The sequence below is a fragment of the Lucilia cuprina genome, chromosome 2 (genome assembly GCF_022045245.1).
Source record: "Lucilia cuprina isolate Lc7/37 chromosome 2, ASM2204524v1, whole genome shotgun sequence".
NCBI classification, from domain to species: Eukaryota; Metazoa; Arthropoda; class Insecta; order Diptera; family Calliphoridae; genus Lucilia; species Lucilia cuprina.
The window spans coordinates 62401449-62406367 of NC_060950.1; the positions used below are offsets into that span (position 1 = coordinate 62401449).

The 4919-nt window shown below is 28.9% G+C and overlaps 1 long non-coding RNA gene across 1 annotated transcript in view; it reads left to right on the forward strand.

Moving 5' to 3' along the window:
• LOC124419790 overlaps positions 1–4919 on the forward strand; it is a 16994-nt gene that overhangs the window by 11577 nt on the left and 498 nt on the right. The gene's annotated exons all lie outside the window — the stretch shown is intronic.

Consider the following 4919-nt stretch of genomic DNA (forward strand, 5'->3'; position numbering starts at 1 on the left):
CTATAGACTAGACTATAGACTAGACTAGACTATAGACTAGACTATAGACTAGACTAGACTATAGACTAGACTATAGACTACACTATAGACTACCCTATAGACTAGACTATAGACTAGAATATAGACTATACTATAGACTAGACCAAACTATAGATTAAACTATAGACTAAACTATAGACTAAACTATAGACTAAACTATAGATTAAACTATAGAATAAATTATAGTCTAAACTATAGACTAGACAAGACTATAGACAAGACTTTAGAGTCTAAAGTTTAGACTATAATATAGTCAATACTATAGACTAGACTAAAGACTATATATACATATTTACTAAAGACTATATATAATATAGGCTAGAAAATAATATTCTAGTATAGTTTTTAGTTTATTCTGGTCCATATTCTAGTTTATGCCTATTCGATATTCTAGTTTATAGGCCATTGTCTCGTCGATAGTTTAGTCTATGTTTGTCTTTTATCTAAGGTATTGCCTTGTCTATAATCCATTTTGTAATTTGATCTATAAGTTTTAATATTATCTTCTATCTTTCTATTACGTCTTATAATTGCCAAATACTTTTAATATAGAAAATGAAATTTATTTTTATCTAAAAATAAAATTTCATAATTTCCATTTTAAACTTTCACTTTCATTACAGAAACTCTACGAAAACATATTTTTCTCTAACAGTTTAGTTTTTCTTAGTTTTAACTGTTTTAATACCGCAAATGGTGGTTTTTTACATTAAAAGCTTTATTTTTTCTAATATATTACTGCTAAACAGTTGTTTTAAAAGAAAAAAAAAAAAAAACACTATTTTAAACCGAAATTTATCAATATTAAAGATCTATAAATTAAGCACTAAAAAAACACTAAAAATGAAACAGAAAGGTAAAGTAAGAACTAGATTGACTACTGGCAGAGATAAAAAACTAATTTTTTACTTAAGTTAAAGCACGTTTATTGAGAGGGGAACCCATTAATCCCCCATACTAATGGTTAGTTTCATATGAAGTTTTTGTTCGTTTTTTTTTTCTTGTCTTCATTAATTTAAATGAATTGTTTCTTATCTATTTTGAATAAGTTTTGTGTTGCTGCAGCAAAAAAAGTCATGTTGCTGGAAATAAAAATTTTAATAAAATTATTTATAGAAAAAAATACGTTTTTTTTCTGATTTAACATGGGTGTGGTAATAATCCGCTTTTAGTTTATTGTAGAAAAAAAACTTCCAACAAAGAAAAAACCTACTATTGCAATTGTTTAATTTACGCTTTGAGGTAAATGAGTGAGTGGTGGTGCTAATGCATCGAGATGAAGAAAAAAAAAAAACTGGGCACAAACCAAACCACTCCACTATTTAACGAGTCAGAGTCACCATATATTGTTTTTCAGATGTTTTTGTTTAATTTTTTTCCAGCATGAATGTATGAAAAATAAAATTGTTGCATTCAAATGCATTTAACTATTTGATAATTTTTTTTGTTCATTTCTACAACTTTTTAAATGGACCGGCCATTCACTATTATTGTTTTAATTACTGTTAACAACACTGGTTGAGAATGTTTAATTAAACAAACAAAAACAAATTGTCCTTGTCATGACAAGTTGTTGCTTGATTTAAGTAGAGAAATATCCTTGAAAGACAAGATCTGTAGTCCAAAGTTTAGACAATTTTATAGCCAAGTCTATAGTCTAGCCTATATGCTAGTCTGCAGTCTTATCTACAGTCTAGTCCATAGTTAAGTCTATAATGTAGTCTATGCTGTAGTCTATAGTGGTCTTATCTATAGTCTAGTATTTATTCTAATCTATAGGCTTATCTATAGTCTATAGTATAGTATATAGTCTAGACTATAATTTTGTTTATAGTCTAGTCTCTAATCTAATGTATGGTCTAAATTTTAGTTTAATCTATAGCCTTATTTAATATTTAACCTGTAGCCTGATCTATAGGCTAGTCTAAATACTAGTCCATATTCTAATCTATAGTCTAGCCTATAGTATAATCTATAGCATCTTCCATAGTCTAGTCTATAGTTTAGTCTATAGTCTTGTCTATAGTCTAGGCTATAGTCTAGTCTATAGTCTAGTCTATAGTCTAGTCTATAGTCTAGTCTATAGTCTAGTCTATAGTCTAGTCTATAGTCTAGTCTATAGTCTAGTCTATAGTCTAGTCTATAGTCTAGTCTATAGTCTAGTCTATAGTCTAGTCTATAGTCTAGTCTATAGTCTAGTCTATAGTCTAATCTATAGTCTAGTCTATAGTCTAGTCTATAGTCTAGTCTAGTCTATAGTGTAGTCTATAGTCTAGTCTATAGTCTAGTCTATAGTCCAGTCTATAAGTAGTCCAGATTTTAGTCAAGTCTATAGTCTAGTCTATTGCCTAGTCTGTAGCTTAGTCTATTGTCTAGTATATTGTCTAGTATATTGTCTAGTCTATATTTTAGTCTGGTCCATAGTCCAGTATAAAATCTATGGCCTAGTCGATATTATATTCTTTTACTAAGCTCATACATTACCATAAGCTAATTAAAACATGAAAAAATTTTCATTAAAAGTAATGCTGAACAAAAAAGTCAATAATTTTTGTGTAATTTAAAGCAAAAAAGACATAAAAGTCAACACTTTTAGCCAAACTGCATATAAACACAAAGATCTTTTTTAAGCCAGCACGCACACACAGTGTACTATAATTTTACCGTTTTAAAATTTAAAGCGGGTTTTAGTTAAAACATTATGATTTTTTTTTATGGAGCAAAAAAAATCATTTTTTTTGGGGTTATAAAGCCAATAATAATGATATGTAATAAAAACCCACAAAAAAAAAGAATATATAAAACTTAAACCTCGAACTTGTGGTTAAATGTTATTATTTTAAGCAAAAATGCAAAAAAAGACCATAAAACAAAAGAGAGCTTAGTGAAGATTTATAAATTTCATCATATTTAAAAAGCTTAAACAGTTTTTTTTTTGGGTCAATTTTGAAAATGAAAAAACAAAATCCCTTGAAAAAAAAGTTATGATGCTGATGATTTCGTTTGGGTTTTAAAAGTGTTTTACAAAGAAATATTAAAAAAAAAAACGAAAGAAGGATTAAATGGGCCTTAAAAACTGATAAATAAAGATGAACTGGAATAATGAAAAATATATATGTATGTATATGAACAAGAAGAACAAGTTTTAGGAACTGGTATATAAAATAAAATGAACAGCTGCTATATGCATGTAAGTATGTATATGTTACTACTACGACTATGGTCTGTGGGCATGGATGAATAATGGCTGCTACTTATAAGAGGAGTTCGACAAACCTCCAACAACAATAAAGGAGAATATAAAAACATGATATTAAAAATCAGGTTTCGCCAGACTTTACAACTACAAAAAAACAAGGTGTTTCTCTAGTTGATTCTGTTCTATAGTTGGTTTTTAAATCAACAAAAGCTCTAGGGTTTAGTTACACACACATAAACACATAGTCAGAGTTTGGCTGGCTCCTCTTAAACATTAACTTCCTGTTTGTTGTGCTAAGAGGAGTTTAAGGGAATAGTCAAAGAGAGTAAGAGAGGGAGGGGAAAGAAACAGTGTTAGGAGAGGCGTACAAAAGTGAGAAAAAAACAATTTAAAAAAAGGTTTTCAACGAACTATAAGTCATTTGGTTTGTTGCTAAACTAGTTTTATTATTTACTTTAAAGTCCAGTTTTCGTTTACAATGAATATTTGAAAGCTAGATTTCTAATTCTTTATGAGAGTCCCAAACTTTTTTTAAAGCCTTCAACACATTTTGAACCTCTCAAAATAAACAAGATTTGTTAACCTTTCTATATATATGAACACTTCTTCATCTCCGTCATTATCCAGTTTTTCGTATTGCTTAACTAAATTTTACTACCACTTATTGTTGCTATTATTGTACTTCTTTCGTTAAACCAAAAATATCATTATAAACTCGAAACTTTGGTCAAATACACACTTTAACAAAACCCTAATAAACTTAAATGCGTTGCCTTTAAAGTTGCTGTTATTGTTGTTGTTCTTCTTCTTTTCAAAAACTATGAATATGCACAATTCGTAAACCATAAAAACCCCAAAACAACAACAACAACAACAGCACTCAAAAAACAACCCACTATCATATATAATACGTAGGTTTTATTTTATTATTAAACCAGATATATAATAATAATAATAATGATCATATTCATTCTTAATCATTATGATGACAATGATGATGATTCCTTTAGTTTGCTCTCTTCTTTTCTTTGTTGGGGTCTTCTTAAGGTAGCCTTTGTGAAATTAAGGTCTCTTTATAAACGACTCGTTTTTATACCCTAAGTTATGCGGGGGAACCATACGATATTTCAGCTTTGTTTATAGTTTAGACAATGGTTTAGAGGAAAGCTTTCACATTAGAGTCCTGTCTAGACTGTTTTAAAGTCTGCAATTTAGTCTGTTCTGTAACCTGTACTGTATAGTCGGTAATATAGTCTTGACTATAGTCGGTACTATAGTCGGTACTATAGTCGGTACTATAATCTTGACTATAGTCGGTACTATAGTGTTGACTATAGTCGGTACTATAGTCTTGACAATAGTCTGTACTATAGTCTTGACTATAGTCTGTACTATAGTCTTGACTATAGTCTGTACTATAGTCTTGACAATAGTCTGTACTATAGTCTATACTATAGTCTGTACTATAGTCTATACTATAGTCTGTACTATAGTCTTGACTATAGTCTGTACTATAGTCTATACTATAGTCTTGACTATAGTCTATACTATAATCTTGACTATAGTCTATACTATAGTCTTGACTATAGTCTATACTATAGTCTTGACTATAGTCTATACAATAGTCTTGACTATAGTCTATACTATAGTCTTGACTATAGTCTATACAATAGTCTTGACT